Source organism: Sus scrofa, chromosome X (genome assembly GCF_054392235.1).
Source record: "Sus scrofa isolate SSC_HxYL_T2T_F1_AM1 chromosome X, Sscrofa_HxYL_maternal_Yorkshire_Landrace_v2.0, whole genome shotgun sequence".
Lineage (NCBI taxonomy): Eukaryota > Metazoa > Chordata > Mammalia > Artiodactyla > Suidae > Sus > Sus scrofa.
The window spans coordinates 127,523,664-127,542,307 of record NC_139401.1 but is presented as its reverse complement, the minus strand read 5'-3'; the positions used below and the strand labels follow the sequence as shown (position 1 = coordinate 127,542,307).

General features: G+C 35.8%; 2 long non-coding RNA genes across 6 annotated transcripts in view; both read right to left on the bottom strand.

Annotated features, from left to right (window-relative positions):
• The window catches only part of LOC110257662 (uncharacterized), a 34,802-nt gene extending 20,771 nt beyond the window's left edge, over positions 1–14,031 (bottom strand). Inside the window, exons 1-2 of the long non-coding RNA XR_002340581.2 lie at positions 13,929–14,031; positions 12,191–12,350 (exon numbers count right to left, since the gene is read on the bottom strand). This is a non-coding gene — a long non-coding RNA (uncharacterized LOC110257662). The remainder of the gene's footprint in view (positions 1–12,190; positions 12,351–13,928) is intronic.
• The window catches only part of LOC110257663 (uncharacterized), a 416,327-nt gene that overhangs the window by 248,952 nt on the left and 148,731 nt on the right, over positions 1–18,644 (bottom strand). The gene's annotated exons all lie outside the window — the stretch shown is intronic.

The window sequence follows — 18,644 nt, the reverse complement described above, 5'->3', positions numbered from 1 at the left end:
TCGTTTTGCCCTTAGCCACCACTCAAATGAACAAGTAACATCTCTAATATCTTCATGAAACTTAATTGGCCCCAATAATAGCAGCTTCGTAATATTTGTAGGATGCCCCTTCAGGGTGGTGAGGGAAGTGAAGTGTGGGCCTTGGAGAGCTGTAGTAGAGAGCGAACAAGTTCTTATAGATCAGTAATCAAGTAAGAGATCCACAGCAAGTCAACCTGATGCTTACTATTCTAAGGCTTGAGGAATCAGAATTCTGCAACATGCCTCCTGCTGTAGCAAGGGTACACAGACAAGCCCCACAGCATAGACAAGCACCTCTGAGCCCAGAGGTGACAGCAGTCACTGAGAATAATGTTTATGTAACATTTTACTCCTCCAAAGACCCTTTTCAAAATGTTTTCTTTTACACATCAAAGATTTGCCAAGAGATATGCAAAATAACACTTGAATAAAATTTGAAAATTTTAAGGGCAAAGTGTTAGCAAGTCATTGTTAAGACAGATACTCTCATAATGACCTGGTGGATGAATCAAGTAGTTTAAACTTTTTGTGGACAGTTTGGCAGTATGCATGATCATTTAAAAAATGTTCATAGTCTTTGACCCACTTCTGGGAATTGGCCTCGAGAAATAAACTCAAATTCAATGAAAGATTTAGATAAAAAGTTTTCCGCTATGTAGCATGACAAAAAGAAAAGACCTAAATAACGAAATATTAAATATATTAATACCATAAATATGTAGCCATTAAAATTATGTTTTGAAATAATGTTTTAAGTCCTAAGGAAATTATCATAATACATTAAATCAAATAATAGAAAACTGTATATTTAGAATGATCTCAATTTATTAAAAAAATATATCAAAAGAGAGGAAAGGGCATTAACATCAATAGCAATTATCTCAAGGTGGTATGCAAATGGATGATTCTCATTTTTATCAATAGAGGTCCCAAATTATTGATATCATGTAATAAGTATGTAATATTTCAATAAAAAATTTCATATTTTATTACATCTAAAAACCAGACCGAGAGATTTATGAACATTAGTCCTACTTTATAGATGCAAGCACAGAGATGCAGAAAAATTAAATGGGTTATCCAAGGTTACAGTGTCTATAATTTGCAGAACTAGTATCCAAGTCCACTTTTTGTGTTTTTCTTTATCCCATACTCTTCCTTCTACTCTACATTACTTCTTTCAGAAAGAGACTACAAAGGAGGCAGGTGCAGTAACAGTAACTGAGATTTCTTAGTAGCCAGAGGAGTCTAAGAAGATGCTCAGTACAAAATCGTATATGAGCTCATCACTCAGAGCAATAGCTTTGCCTCAATTAAAACCTTAGTTTTCAAGTCAACTCCATATCTGATCTTCTTATACAATTTAAGCTGTCCCTGATGTGTAAGTTAAAGCAAATAGCTTCCCAATTGTATCTTTCCTTCCCCCCTCCCCCAAATATCACAAGTAATTTGGTTACTTTCCCATGTTTGGGGAGATTTTTTTTTTACAAATTAAAGATATCAAAATAGTGATTTATTTTTGAATTGTTCTATTTATGCACACCCTGGCTTATGTGCATTCACTTTCCTTCCCTAACAGTAAAAGTTTTTAGGCACATTAAGTGCCTTGTAGTGTGTTTTAAACCATTCCCTAAGATAGATCCTTGTGGAAAGCACTTTAACAACCTGTGAATTGTTGTGGACCCCTGAATAGTGCCAGTGACTAAATTTGCAAGATATGAGACGTCTTTTGGTTTAGAGATTTCTGGATGTATGGTGTAGGGGTTATGAAGCATAAGAACTCATTCAGTTCTAAACTTGGTCTTATTTTCCTGAAATTTGTCACCTCTGAGTTAAGGTCTGAAGTAAGCTACATCATATAAATGAGACCCCTTTAGGCCATCTGCCTACCTATAAACCAGTCACTGTGACCAGAGCTACTTGGCTTCCTTGTCCCCCTCTTTCACCTGCCAGGCCCTGCCCACTGTCTGTTCCCCGACTATAAGCACCCGCAAATGGAGAAGGCAAATATGAATCAAACATACCCCTAAAGTATGACCTAGGGTAGGTAAAGGAAGTTGCTCATAACTTGCATGAGTTGATGCTATTTTTGATTTGCAAACCTAAACCAGATTCATACTTTGGGTTTTCTACCAAACTGGTCTATGCTTCAGTGAATTCAGTCTCCATAAATCAAACAGTGGAGGAACTGATCTTAGCCATTTTTCTTTAGACAAATGTCTGTATAATATGTGGATACAACTGGTATATGATTTAGGCTCCGTGTGAGCTGGGCCTGAGTGTGTAGGTGTGGTTTCAAGGCAGCTGCTATCCAAGGCTTTTCAAATTCATTCTCTCAGTGCTCTGTCTTCCTTTTTCTCCATTTCAGTGTGCACTTATCTGTCACAAAGCCTGCTATTATATGTCCGCCTCTGAATTATAACATCAGGCAATTAAGATTCACAAGGTGATGAAAGATTTATAAACAAAAGGAAAGAAAATGTGTTCTATTAAAAAGCCAGGAAATAAGCATCTTCTCAATGAATTTTCTGGAGCCTATATCATTCGTGTAAAGGAAAACAAGTTTCCTTTACAAAGTTTCAAAGTACGGACAAAATTCATCCCTATGAACTGGTATTTCATACAGTATGATTTTCAGATACTCTTGAGGGCTAGTGAAAATGGTGTGTCTGCTGGGATTTCTATATGGCCAAATGGTGGGAATGATGAAAGGAGACTCAGTTTGAAATAACAATGAATTTGATTCACCTGTTAAAATGTTTCTAAAATCAATAAAGGGAAAGCCTGAAGAATAAATTTCTTAACATGCAGTCATTTTTAGCTAATATACTATGAGGGTACATTTTGTGGAATAAAGTATGGGGATTTTTATGCCCAATGTCTGCTACATCAATAAATGCATGAATTCTTCATTTTCTCAAGCCTGAGGCAGAATCTTACTGGCATGAAGGGACTAAATGCATTGTGGACAAGAGAGTCTACATCCCAGTTACCAGGCACATTTATTTTTAACATTAAGGGAACAACTCTCCATATCCTTTTTGCTGCTCTTTCTCTCTCTTTTTTTCTTTTTTTGCCACACCAATGGCATGTAGAAGTTCCCAGGCTAGGGAAAAACTCACAACATAGCAGTGACAATGCCAGACCGTTAACCCACTGAGCCACCAGGGAACTCCTGATCATTCCTTGAAAGAGTATAAGAGAATGTACAGTACCAAATGACTTGCAGGCCTTTCCATTCAGCACAAGGTTAGACCCTTTAGCACATACTGACCATCCTCCCAGGGACAGTGCACCAGTGAAGACTGGCTTCGTCCTACCATCTAAACAGTATCTGTTCTATATCAGCAATGGGCATATAGTGACCAAATGTGATCAGGCCCCTGCCATCAGGAAAATCTTAATTTGCGAGGAGAGATGGCCTTCTTAAATAAGTGAATAGCATACATTATCATGTAACACTAGAGGTCAGTGCATTTGAATGTGGAAGTTCATGGGAACTTGTTCTTGGTCTGGGATATTGTATAGGGGAAGTTGCATTTGAGTAAAGTTGTGTCTTAAAAGGATGTGTATGAATCTGCCAGAATTAGGAAAGTTAGAAAGGGAGAGGAATGATATTAAATTAGAAGGATGATGTTCAAGGGCACCCCCCACACACACACTTAGAGTCCTAGATGTTCTCTCGAGAGGCCTGATGCCTTATATTGCAAATGTGACACACATGTGCAGACTGGAAAGGAGATGTGACCTGCCTGACTTGACAAAGTGGAGCCAGTGGCTCTCAATGGAGCATGCTTGCCAGTGCACACTGTCTCTGTTTATGCGAACAGAAAGTGTCAAGACATTTAGAACTTCTGGAATGCTTCCTTCCCAACCTCATCCCCTTTTACTTGTGTGGATGCGTGCATTTTTAATCGAGCCAGGAAGAAAGCCCCCTACTCTGAAGCACTGGTCTGTTGCCCCTCGTGGAGCAGAGGAAAACACAGACATGCACAGTAGGCTTTTCTGCCCCAACCACTTCTTCAAGTGCACACCCTTTTTCTTCGGATCCCTGCAGATTGAAGTATCTACTCACTTAGTGCCTGTGGCTACCTTTTAAAAATTGTGATGTTGAAAACAGAAGAGACAGCAGGCAAACACATGGTAGCAGTAACACAGCCAGATATGTAAAATTGTTGCCATTTATATTGTCATATTAATGAAATACAACTTTAAAATCAATACTAAAATATCAGTTAAGTCAAAGAAAATTTCTACTTAAAATATGAAAAAGATGGCATATAAGATGATACAATATATACATCTTGGATAAATCAATAATAAGGCTTACAATGATGATTTAGGGACTAGAAAAACATTTTCAGTACAGTTCTGCCATTTACCAGCAGTCCACTTCATCATCTGTAAACCAATATAAATAACTACACAGGCTGAGTGTGAAAATCAAACAGAGTAATGCAAGTGGAAATTTTTTTTAAAACCATGAAATGTTATCCTGATACAAGGTATTAATGTGATTCAGACTTGTTTTGAAAAATGGTGTACTTAGAATTTTAAGTACCAATTTCCTTATGTGTGATCTACATTTATTTTATTTCTACTTCTTAAATATTGCTGTATCAAATGCTAATGTATTTTTCAAAGTGTTCTGCCTAATATCAACAGATATATTTTTAAATATAATTAGGCAAAACAGAACTTTGCATAAGTTCATGGGAAAATTAATTAGTTCAGTGTTATACAATCATCTGAAAAATGATTTTAAGTTTTTGTGGGCTTGATTTGACTGACCACACAATGCAATATGGCCAATTTACATTTCTGTTGCCTCTTTCCTTTGATCATCTGAAAAATACATGCAGTTATTAGAGAAAAACTACCTCTTCATCCCACAGAAAGATTATCATTCCATACATGTGATTTCACAAATTACAAAGCACTTTTACATCCACTATCAAACTGATCCTCAAAATAACCTTGTATATTGGAAGAAAACATAATATTAAGTGTCTTGGCACTGTTAGTTACCTCTTTCTTTTCTTTTTCCTTTTTTTTTTTTTTTTTTTTTTTTTACAGATAAGAATAATGATGCTGTGAAAGGTGAAGTCATTTACTGAGATTTATAAAGCCAACTGGTTCTAGCACCTGGCCTCTGATTTCCTTGTTCAATGATCTTTCTCCTATACTACAACTCTCTGAATAGTAGAGCTTGAGTTAATATCCTATATCATAAAAATGAAGACTGTGTTTCCTCCCCAATGTCTCAGCTGCCCTACTTTTCAGAATTTAGGGATTTAGCAATCCTGTATGAAGAAAACTGACCACCAAGGGCAGACAGATTCACTTATGGGGCAGGTTTCAAATATGAGAGCACAATTATGTAATATTTCTTGCATTAAACAAACATGTACAGTAATTTTCATTAAGTGACACTTGAATACAGTTTATAGTATTTTAATTCTATTAAAAGTTAGTCCCTATAAATATGATATCAAATGCATTTCATTAGCAGGTGTTAAAGGAATATATTTTTTTTTTTTTTTGGTTGTGCTCGCTGCATGTGGAAGTTCCCAGACAGGGACTGAACCCACACCACAGCAGTGACCTGAGCCTCAGTAATGACAGTGCCAGGTCCTTAACCCATTGAACCACAGAGGAATGCCAAAGGAATCTTATAATGAGTCACACAAAGCTGATTAACCATCTCCCAGTGATTCATTTGTTTATGAAACTTCTTCCCTCCTTAAATCAAGTCAGTTTTTAACAACAGTCCCCTTGAGCATGCTTTTTGCTTTTAATGGAAAATAATAAATCTTAATGGATACCCCCCAGCCCAGAGCACCACAGATTCTCACATCATAAATATATGAAACTATAACTCCCCCCAAAATCTGCTACTAGAATTCAATGCTTAAAGGTTTAACAGTAGACTGCTCTCAAAAGGTTCTGTTCTATAAGGAGTTCTTGACTTTACATAATATCCTGCAAAAGCTTACCATAATTGATATAAAATTATACATACAAAAAAGTGAACAAGGTATAATCTGTACGAGTAGATTTAGTGGGTTCTAATTATTGTTAATTCTCCTAAGTCTTAAAAACAAATATATATATCTCTTATTGGCTTAATACAGCTTAGCTCAATTGTATATAAAACTCTATTATGAAACAAATCCAATACGAACTGAGAGGTACTGTCTAAATTCATTACCTATGCAAACAGTTGCCATTATGTTATTTATTCCATTATAACAACAATCTTACTGGTAGCTGTGTATACGTATGAAAGGTATTGATTTCTGTTTATTACTTTTCACCTCACTAGTTTACTGATGACACATTGTTTTTTCATTTGATTTTCCTGATTTTTCTATGAATACAGTCACAACATTTGCAAAGAAGGATAGTTTTATTTAGTTCTTTCTAATTAAAACTAATTTCTTCCACTTGTCTATTGTTTTAGCTAGTGTTTCCAATATAACATTAAATGATAAGAGTAATAGTGGATATCTGTATCTAGTTCTTTTCTTTAGTAGGAATGCATCTAATATTTCCCCATTAAACATGAGGCTGGCCTTAGAGTGAGATAGATATGTTATTAAGAAAACAAACAAACCTATCAAAAAAGGGGCATACTATTGCCTTTGGAATGGATTAGCAATGAGATCCTGCTGTGTAGCACTGGGAACTATATCTAGTCACTTATGATGGAAAAAAAATGGGCAGAAGATCTAAACAGGCAATTCTCCAAAGAAGACATACGGATGGCCATAAATAAATAAATAAATAAATAAAACACATGAAAAGATGTTCAACTCACTCATTATTAGAGAAGTGCAAATCAAAACCACTATGAGGTACCTACCACCTTACACCAGCCAGAATGGCCATCATCAAAAAGTCTACAAACAATAAATGTTGGAGAGGGTGTGGAGAAAAGGGAACCCTATTGCACTGTTGGTGGGAATATAAACCGGTACAACCACTGTGGAAAACAGTATGGAGATTCCTCAGAAAACTAAAAATGGAATTACCATTTGATCCAGCAATCTCACTCCTAGGCATCTATTCAAAGAAAATCATGACTTGAAAAGAAACATGTACTCCCATGTTCATTGTAGCACTACATACAATAGCCAAGACATGAAAACTAGCTAAATGTCCATCACCTGAGGAGTGGATCAAGAAGATGTGGTACATATACACGAGAGAATATTACTCAGCCATTAAAAGGAAAGAAATAATAGCATTTACAGCAATGTGGATGGACCTAGAAATTATCATGCTAAGTGAAATTAGCCAGAGAGTGAGACACCAACATCATATGCTATCACTTACATGTGGAATCTAAAAAAAGGACAGACTGAACTTCTTTGCAGAACAGATACTGAGTCACAGACTTTGAAAAACTTAGGGTTTCCAAAAGAGACAGGTTGGCGGGTCGGGGGATGCACCTGGGGTTTGGAATGGAAATGCTATAAAATTGGGTTGTGATGATTGTTGTACAACTATAAATGTAATAAAAATTCATTGAGTAATAAAAAATATCCATATATTCTTATTTTATTAACTATTTTTTTTAAATCAAGGCTTTGAACTTTGCCATAGGTCTTTCGGCATTTATGGAATAAATAAAATTTTTTCTTAGATGTACTATGGTGATGAATGGAGTAGATTTCCTGTTACTATATGAGCTTTGCATTCCTGAAGTAAACCATTCATACCATGGATTTGCTCTTTTAATGTCTTGTCGGTTTATAAATATTGTATGTTGACTTTTTGCATCAATTTTCCTAAATTAGCTTGGTCTATAGTTTTATTTTTCGTGTGATTTTTTATTTCAAATTGTGGTATCATTTTTAAAATAGTTTCTTGGAAAATAAGTAGCTTTTGGCTCTGTTCATTTTTCATGCTTTGAAGTAAAATAGTTGCTCTTTAAAAGCTATATAGACTGTTCCAGTGAAGTCATCTAACTGGATATTTTTTGTGTTTCTACCTAGTGGAATAATCTGATAATTCTCTCAAATTTTTCTATGGAAATTAGTCTGATATGATTTTCTATCAATTTCATGGTCAATTTTTGGTAAAGTACATTTTTCTAGAAAAGTATCCATTTCACCCAATTTTCACATTTTTTAGCATAAAGCTGAAAAATAGTTTTTATCTTTTCCTATGCTGATTTCCCTATAATTTCTTTTTTATATAAAAACAGAGATGTTTAAATTATTTAATATAGTGTAAAATTAAAACAATTCTAAATACTCAGCTCTTGGAGAATGGTTAAACCAGAATAATATTTTAATTTGGCCTCCAATTAAAATATGGAAAGTGAAAAGAGTAGTTCTCACTCTAATAAGAACTAGATAAGCTACAAAGACTTGGCTTTTTTATTGAAGTATAGTTAATTTACAATATTGTGTTAGTTTCAAGTGTACAGCAAAGTGATTCAGTTTGTGTGTGTGCATATATATATGTACACATGTAAATATGTATATGTATATATTTTTCAGATTCTTTTCCCTTATAGGTTATTACAAGATCTTAAGTATAGTTCCCTGTGCTATACAGTAGGTCCTTATTGGTTATCTATTTTATATATAGTAGTGTGTATATATTAATCCCAAACCCCTAATTTATCTCCCTACTTCCCTGCTATCTCCTTTGGTAATCATAAATTCATTTTCTATGTTTTTGAGTCTCTTTTTTGTAAATAAGTTCATTTGTATCATTTTTAGATTCCACATATGTGATATTTGTCTTTGACCTATTTCACTTATTATGCCAATCTCTAGGTCCATCTGTGTTGCTGCAAATGCCATTATTTCATTCTTTTTATGGCTAAGTAATATTCCACTGACTATATAACACATCTTCTTTATCCATTCATCTGTCAATGGACATTTAGGTTGCTTCCATGTCTTGGATGTTGTAAACAGTGCTGCTATGAACATTGGAGTGCATATATCTTTCTGAATTGAAGAGTTTTCTCTGGATATATGCCCAGGAGTGAGCTTGCTGGATCATATGGTAGTTCTATTTTTAGTTTTCTGAGGAATCTCCATACTGTTTTCCATATGGGCTGCACCAATTTTCATTCCCACCAACAGTGTAGGAGGGTTCCCTTTTCTCCACACCTTCTCCAGCATTTTTTATTTGTAGACTTTTTAATGATGGCCAATTCTGACCAGTGTGAGGTGGTACCTCATTGTAGTTTTGATTTGCATTTCTCTAATAATTACTGTTAAACATCTTTGTGTGCCTCTTGGTCATCTATTATGTCTTCTTTGGGGAAATGTCTATTGGTATCTTCTGCCAATTTTTTAAATTTTTTTCTGTAAATACTAAGCTACATGAGCTGTTTGTATATTTTGAAAGTTAATCCCTTGTCAGTCACATCATTTGCAAATATTTTCTCCCAGTCCATAGATTGTCTTTTTGTTTTGCCTATTATCATTTTTGCCTATTATCATTTTTTATTTCATGCATTTGTGCTTTCTCTCCCGATTAGCTTAGCTAAATATCTGCCTATTATTTAAATCAAAGAATCATAATTTAGAATTTTTAGTTCTATTATTTGTCCTAACTCATTCATTTGTGCTTTTATCTTTATTGATGACATCCATTTTCCTTTTTATTCCTTATTTAATTCAGTCTGATTCTTACTTCAATTATCTTTTAATCTTGCTTTTTAACTGACATACATTTTTAAGGTTATGGATTTTTTCCTTGGTCAATGCTTTAGCTGTATATTACAGTACTGGCATTTATTGTTTTCATTATAATTTATTTCCATGAATTCTGAAAATTCTGTGTATATTGCCTCTAACACAAGAGCTGCTTTAAAATTTTTATAGGTTTCCTGAATTTGAAACAAAAGTTTGTGTCTTCTGTAACCAAGAGAATATCATCTATTTTTATTTCTTGGAATTAAAAAGAATTTGTAGCAATATATATGCTAATTTTGTGGCTATTCCATCAACACTTGTAAAAGATACATAGATATCTAAAAATCATGTAGAATGCCTCTGACTGCAACTCTGCTTTGGGTCTGAAATATATAATGCACCTACTTTTGCTAAAATGTATCCCTATTTTGTAGTATCTTTCCTTAATATTGTCATCAGACACCCCTCCCTCAGTATAAGCTTCATGAGGGCAGGGATCATATTTGTCTTATTAAAAACTATATCCTTAGAGTTCTGGACATTTGATCTATATTTTGTTAAATGAATGCATATTCCTAGAGGTAGGAATAATGGGTCATAGGCAGTTTATTCTAGAGGACAGGAAGACTCTGGATGCCAGGGAACAGAAACTTCATTAGATATTTATAATATAAGTACTATACAAGTATTATATAAAATATAAGACACTTTATAATATAAACTTAAGACTGTGAAATTGACTTTTGAACAATTTCTGTGGCAGTGACTACTATTTTCCAATGAAAACCTTATCTTTATTAAGGTCAGTGAATTTACCTGAGCACACGGACATCTAGCTACAGGTTAAATTTCCCACCTTCAATCTTAATTAGGTGTGGCCATGTTGGTATGTTATCACCAAGGAAAGAGAAGTGGAAGCCATTTGTGTAAGCTCTAACTTACTCTCTCAAAAGGAAATAGCTTGTTATGCACTTTCTCTTTTTGTCTTTCCCATGAACTGGATTAGAAATATGATTATGAGCTAGTCTTTAAATTTCTGCAGAGTGATCTTTTTTGCTCATAGACCCTATAAAGTGTTTTTCACATTTTTACACTGGCACCTAAAATTTCTCAAATTTTAAGTAAAAAATATAAGGAAAAGAATTCATTTCTGTCATGCTTTATTTATTGTTTTAAAACTGTTACATCAACTCTTCTAAATTTGTCCATTTGAATCAAGATACCTTAAGTCATCCATTGTATACTGACCCTGAAAACTACCAAGAGTCCAGCATCACTGCTGCTGCTGGGTGCAGTGCACTGCACTACCAAGACTACTGGAGCACAAGCTGCCACGTGACCCCTGGAATTGCACTGTCAAGCAAAACCCAGAAGTCTCAGTCATCCAGTCTGCTTCAGACTTTCCTGGAGGCATTATGAGAAATCTAAGGGAAAAAAAGAAACTGTGGGGCCCAGAGCAGCAAGGTGGTGGAGTAGAAGACCTTGAGCTCACCTCCTTTCATGAGGAAAGCAAAATCACAACTAGCTGCTGAGAAACCAACAATAAAAAAAAGACCAGAACCCATCAAAAATATATTCTATGTCCAAATACACAAAAAAGAAACCACAACAAGATGGTGGGGGGGGGCACATGTGATATAATCAAATCCTGTATCACCCAGGATCTGAGAAAATATTTGAAGTGATAATATCTGAAAACTTTCCAAACATGGGAAAGGAAGTAGTCACTCAAATCTAGGAAGCACTGAGAGTCTCATTAAGGATAAACCCAAGGAAGAACACACAGAGACATATATAGATCATGCTGACCAAAATGAAAAGACAGAAAATAGTAAAAGCAACAAATAACATACAAGGGAACAGATTTTTCAGCAGAAACTCTACAGGCCAGAAGGGATAGGCATAATATATTTAAAGTGATGAAAGAAAAAAACCCTACAACCAAGAATACTCTACCCAGCAAGGCTCTCATTCAGATTTGATGGAGAAATGAAAATTTTTAGAGACAAGCAAAAGCTAAAACAATTCAGCAACACCAAACCAGTTTTACAACAAATGCTAAAGGAACTTCTCTAGGCAGAAAAGGCCACAACTGGAAACAGAATTACAAAGTGTGAATGCTCACAGGTAAAGGCAAACATAGAGTAAATGTAGAAAACCATCTATACACTAACTAGTAGGGAGGTTAAAAGACAAAAGTGATAAAATCATCTGTATCCACAATAAACAGTTCAGGGATACACAAAACAATTAGATGGAAAATATGATATCAAAACTAATAATCATGAGAAGACAAATGAATGATATTTAAAATGCATTTGACATTAAGCGATCAGCAGCATAAAACAATCATGTATATATACAGACTGCTATACCACGAGGTTTTATGGTACCTGAAAACTAAAAATCTATAATAGATAAACACACAGAAAGGAAAAAGGAATCCAAACACAATACTAAAGACAGTCATCAAATCACAAGAGAAAAGAAGTCCTCCAACATACCTAGCTAAATATTTGTGCTTCGAGCATGCATGCTTCCTTCTGCTCAGATCCTGAACAAGTTTCTACACAAGCTACTCAATCCTCCAAGCACTCAGGTCAAAATTCAAAGAATCTGGAGCATCACTGAAGTCCATAGACTTACATGAGAATATGATTCTCCCTATAATAAAAATAATAACCACCATTAAATTAAGCATCTACACTTTGAGTCCTCTATCAGACCACAGACATGCATTTTCATTTGCCAAGGAAAACCATATTAGGATAAAGTTACTCAAGATCACATAAACTCAGCTTGGATTCTAGAACCCATGTTCTTTCTCTGGCACTACTTATGAATACAGGCCTTTCCATCTGGGTGTCCAGGTTAATGTGACAGCTTCCTTCTTTTGGGGGCTGTAGCCCTATCCGGAATGGAGGCAATCTTGACTGAGGCTCTAACACTCCGTATATATCTTATTAGCCCCCTTCTCACAGTGGTTCGACCTAACTTGTGGATTCATGTCAATTGGCTGGAGTCCTAATCCTTTAGGGATGGGTTTCTGGCAACAAGACCATTCACTGATCACCATTCAGACCAATACTTCTGGCCCCATCCACCAGAGAAGCTCTGGGGTGGAGTTAGTTGACCTGGCGTAATCTACTTCAACACATTCTCCATAATAAATGCTGATGAGATATGCTTGGATGGTCACCTACTGTAGGCCAGCATTATATTAAGCACCTGTAATGCAGTGTTAAACTTGAGTGGTCCTTATCCTCCCTGGACCCACAGGCTGCCTAACATCCTAGTCCACATAAGATCATGGCCAAAAGCATGAAGAAGTATTCCTTTGGTAAGCCGACATGGTTGAGAAGGCCTTGTTGCAAGAGATATCCCAAGAAATAGAGAGACCCTGGGTACCACAGGATCATGGGTTGTTGGTCATAGTTCACCCTATCAGCAGGAAACTCACCCAATATAGGTTTGTAAAATCACATCAGTGGTGATAAGAAAGTTGGAAAAGGTATTGATTGTTAGGGTGAGAGTCACAATTAGTCACCAGTGGGAGCAGTCCATCCTAGAGGCGCTATACCGAACACTGATTCTTTACAATGTGCATGAGAGTCACCTGGGGCTCTTGTTACACGTAGATTCTAACTCATCACATCTGAGGTGGAGCCCCAGGCTCTCTGCATTTCTAACAAGCTGCCCTGACATGCTGAAAGCCAATACCCTTTGCTGAGCAAGCCCACAGACCTTCTTGAACACAATTTTAAAAAGGAGAAAAAAAAAGTAGTTGACTTACTGGATCTAAGTCATACACGTAGATGACATTAGAACCTTACAGCCAAGGTACAAGAACTTACCAGAAAAGTAATCATTTATAGAGAAAAAAGACCAAGCCAGCACTAAGTCTCAGCTTGAGGAGGATGGAGCCTGTGGTTGAGGGGTCTGGAAACACATAAGGAGGGAAAGAATGTGGAGCACAGAAATACTAACAACGCTGTTCAACCTAATAAACAATCCATGTTTGAAAAGCAGAGAACGTAGCCTGGGGTATTTGAAATCAGGCCCAGGAATACCAGCCCCAGAACACTAGGCTCACTGGCATAGAAAAGGCAAACATCAAAGTCTTAACAACAAGCAACGGAAAGAAATCAGCACAGGCAAACCAGGAAAAACCAGAGTGAGCACAGGTTCACAAAAGCCCAGAAGGCAACCAGATAGATTCCCAGATGTGGGAAGTGAACTTACCTGCTCATCTTCAGCCTGCAGAAGGAACTGAGCAAGGCAAATCCAAATGTCCTAGTCCCAGAGGAAATAGCGTGCCCAGCAAGGAATCCAAAAGGGATGAACTAAGGAAGCTGGAACTCACCAAAGGTTCAGCTAAGCTATCCACGCCAAATCGGACGTAAAGTGACGTAGTCATACTGAACCAATGAAAAGCCTGTATTCTTCGTACGTGCGTGGGGCAGAATTCTGTGTGAGTTAAGTGGCTGTAGCTGTGAAAATTGGCAAACAGTAGGAGGAACAAGGCACATTGTAGAGCCTCGAAGTCCCCGATCAGCAGTATCAGCATCACCTGAGAATCTGTTAGGAAATATAAATTCTCTGCCCAGCATCATTCTCCGCCTACCAACCAGACACTGTGGCGGTGACGCTCTGCAGCCCGTGTTCCTACAAGCCTCCAGGTGATTCCAATGCAAGCTCACTGCAGTAGAGTCTATTGAAAGCTTGGTGGAGAGACAAGGCCACGTGTGGCAAAACACACTCAATATAAGCTGGCTTGATAAGAGTGCTTTTAAAGAGCTAGTGAAGACTAAGTCTTGTTTACAGGAAGAAACAAGAAAATCCAGTAGGGATCATGTAACATTATAATTAACGAAGCATGCTCAGTGATCAACAGAGCTGGACAATGAAATCCCGTGATAGTTTTATCAGAGTTGAGGAATCATCCAGCTACCCTGAAGGTCCATAATATTTGGATGCTGATAATGAGAGACAACGTGAGAGCCAAGAGGGGTCAACTCACAGTATAGGTTTGAAAATTCTCTCATGAAGTATTTTTAAGAGACACATGGAAAAGAGGAGCTATTTGGTGCCCATGCTTGTGAAAAGATCTTCTCAGAGGGAAAAAACAAACTTTAGAAAAACAACTTGAGGAAAACAAACATGATAGTCTAATGGGATCTGTTTGACAAAAACACCACTGAGAAAGGATTTTGCTTTAAATATGAACATAAGTGTAAGACACAAAACTTCCCAAAATATATAGGGTCTTTAATTACAGGCACACTTTGTTTTATTGTGCTTTGCTTTATGGTGCTTCACAGATACTGTGTTTTTAACAAATTGAACATTTGTGGCAATCCTGAATGCAGCAAGTCTATTGGTGCCATTTTTCCAACAGAACTTGCTAACTTTGTCTCTGTCACATTTGATAATTCTCACAATATTTCAAGCTTTTCATTATGCTGATATTTGTTATGGTGATCAGTGGTCTTTGATGTTACTATTGCAAAAAGATTTCAAAGCGCTGAAGCCTCAGATTGTTGGGGACCATTTTTCAGCAATAAAGTAATTTTTAATTAAAAAAAGAAAATGTGCAGTCTCTCTTTCTCCTGCCCTCAATTCTCACCAGTGCCTTTCACAAACACAACCTAAAAGGAAGCTAACTCGCAAGGAAATCTGGGAATTAGTTTGTCAATATCCAACATTTTTCAATACAGGGGAAAACATGGAAAATGGAGCTGAAAACAAAAATGTCTAGCACTAAAAAAAAAAAATGTCTAGCACAGACTACCCCTTTGCCTCCTTAGCATCCATTTTCATCTCTATTCCCATATTTGAACTTAATGTAACAAAAATAACATGATCATCATGCTTTTTTCTAGCAACTTTACCTCATGGAGACAAAGATAATCTCTCTTTCTCTCCGTCTTCTCCCATGAAAGGAAGACCTAGAATCCCCATGTCCAATTGTGGAAGATGTTAATTCCTCTTCTAATTCGCTAATAATCCTACCTATATATTATTTAATGTGATGTTTAACTTGCAAAATTAACCACTATCAATATATCTAAAATCAAATGATAGGGAAAATAAAGAAAATATTTATATAACAAGTAAGAAAATTATATACAGAGCTACTACTTCCCTTGTTTCTGTAACAGCCTTGAGACCATAGTTGATATCTATGACTCCTCCGTTTCTCCCCCTACCTGTTCCATGTGCCCTTTTAACCAACCTTTCTGCTAATTGGAATCCTTAGCTTTTTATTCATTTTTACTATTGTACATGGATGCACTAAGAGACATTGATACTCTGGATCAACCACTCTACCAGGGAGGTTAAACTTTCCCCCTCAATCTGTCAATTCAGTATCAATAGGAACCAAAGAGAGTCAGGTGGCAGTCTCATCTTCCAGTTCAGTGAAGTCATTGTTGCATCCACTTAGTCATCCCTTGGAGACTAAGACCTGCAAATCAGCAGAGCTTAAAGTTACCAGTATAGGAAGTAAAAATTCTGCTCTTGCTTTGTTAGCTTTATTACAGAAAGGAGTCACTCCCATCTTCAACCTTCATTCATTGGTCCTTATTGATAAGGTTTTACTGCTCTTTTACACATATCCAGTAAATTCCAGACACCATGTTGATTTGCAGCTAGCCATTTTCCGTTTAAATATATATGAGCAAGCTATTTTTTATAGGATATGTATATCTTTACTCTTCCTCCTGAATATATATTATTCCATAGCTGTCACAGATTTTATCATGATTAAATACATCTTATGTTTGAAAGTCATACTCCCTTGACTTTTATATTATGACTCTAAACTCTAAATTTTAAAAACCACATGTGAAATAAGTTGTCATTACAATTCTTACTACACAGTTGATTAAAACCACAAAATTAGGGATTCCTTTGTGGCAGAATGGCTTAAATATCCAGCATTGTCACTGCAGCTGCCCAGGTCACTGCTGTTGCATGGGCTCAATCCCTGGCCCAGAAAACATCACATGCCGCCACAGGTACAGCCAAAAAAAAAAAAAAAAAAAAAAACCAACAAAATTAAAATATATATTTAATAAATTACAATAAACATGAAAAGGACTACATACCTGAGATGTAGGGAACATTTTTCTCAAGTAAATCATTTATCTGTGAAAAACGTCACTTGTTGAATGGATGTAATATTCTGAGCCCTCAATGAAATAGAGTTCTGCGTCTACCCTTTTTGTGACACTCTGTCTTTTACGGATATGTGTTTTGGGAAACGTTGTTCACCCAATTATTTAAAATCCTTCTGAGTAATATGCAAATAATTTGTCAGCTAAACACTCCAGTGGGTCTCTTTCAATTTTTTTTAAGCAAAGAAATGAAAATCACCTAGCCTTACAAAAGGATTAGCTACTCAGTCTTTTCATTCATTCTGTTTCTCATCACATCGGTATTTCAAAGTGTTCCTTCATTTGGTGCCTTGGTGATTTCTAACACCTTTGGGGCAATGAGCCATAATAAAATAAATTAATTAATTTTTATTAATTTTATTATCAATTGTTACTGGGATTTTTTATTAGAATTTCCTTATTTGTACATAATTAGGGAAGGATTGATATCTTAAATATTCAATATCCCCATTCCAGGAGCATACTTTGACTCTACCTTTAAATCATTCAAATAAAGATATATATATTCAGGTCTTCCTAAACTTACAACATAGTTACATTCATCATAATTTGAATATATAATAAGTCAAAAATGTGTTTAATACACCTAACCTCCTGCACATCATAGCTTAGCTTAACCTACCTAAACATGCTCAGGGCACCTGTTTTAGCCCACAGTTGGGCAAAATCATCTGACATGAAGTCCATGTTATAAAAAAAAGTGTTGGAGAGCTCATGTAATTTATTGAATACTGTACTGAAAGCGAAAAACAGATTAGTTGTGTAGATACAGAATGGTTGTCAGTGGATTGGTTGTTGACCCTTGTGATCACATGGCAGACTGGAAGCTGTGGTGGCTGTCACTGCCCAGAATCATGAGAGAGTATTGTACCACATAGTGCTAGCCTGGGAAAAAAATTAAAATTCAAAGTTCCAAGTCTGTGGTTTCCTCTTTTTGGTTTCTTTATCTGACTTTGGTATCAGGGTAAAATTAGCCCATAAAATGAATCTCCTGTCTTCTATTTTTTGGAAAACTTTGTGAAAAAAATTATAGTAATTCTTTAAATGTTTCATATGAATCAGTTGTGAACCCATATGGGAATGGGCTTTTCTTTGTGTTTAGTTCATTATTACAATATCAACTTTTTAAGATATAGCTCCATTCACATTTTCTGTTTCTTCTGGAGTCAGTATGGTAATTTTTCTTTAGAGGAATTTGTTCATTTCATCTAAGTTTTCTAATTCATTGATATATTTTTATAGCATTGTATTACTTCAGAATTATTTTTATTTCTTTAAGGTTTTTAGTAATAATTTCTCTTTTATGATTTTAGTAATTTGAGTCTTCTCTTTTTCTCTTGATCATATAACTCAAGATTTATCATTTTTATTGATCTTTTCAAAGAAATAAATTTGCTTTCATTGATACTGTCTGTTGTTTCTCTCTTCTTTAATTTTCAGTCTTAGCTTCATTGTTTTCTTCTGTTTACATTAGGTTTCATTTGCCATTCCTTTTACTGTGTCTTAAGGTGGAATATTAGGTTATTGATTTGAGATCTTTATCCCTTTTAAATGTAGCTATTTATAGTCTTTCCTGGAATAGAGCTTCTGCAACATGGGGCTTGAGGGAATGAGCTATGTTGGCCTCCTGCTTCTTCTTGGTAGTTATCTTAGCCCTAGACTGAGAGGTGGGGGGAGGGGCCCTTTGTTAGCAGTAGGGTTTCCATTACACTAAACTTAGGGTATGGTCATGTCTCAAATGCCAGTATCTCTCACTGTTTTTACCAGTATTTAATAGATT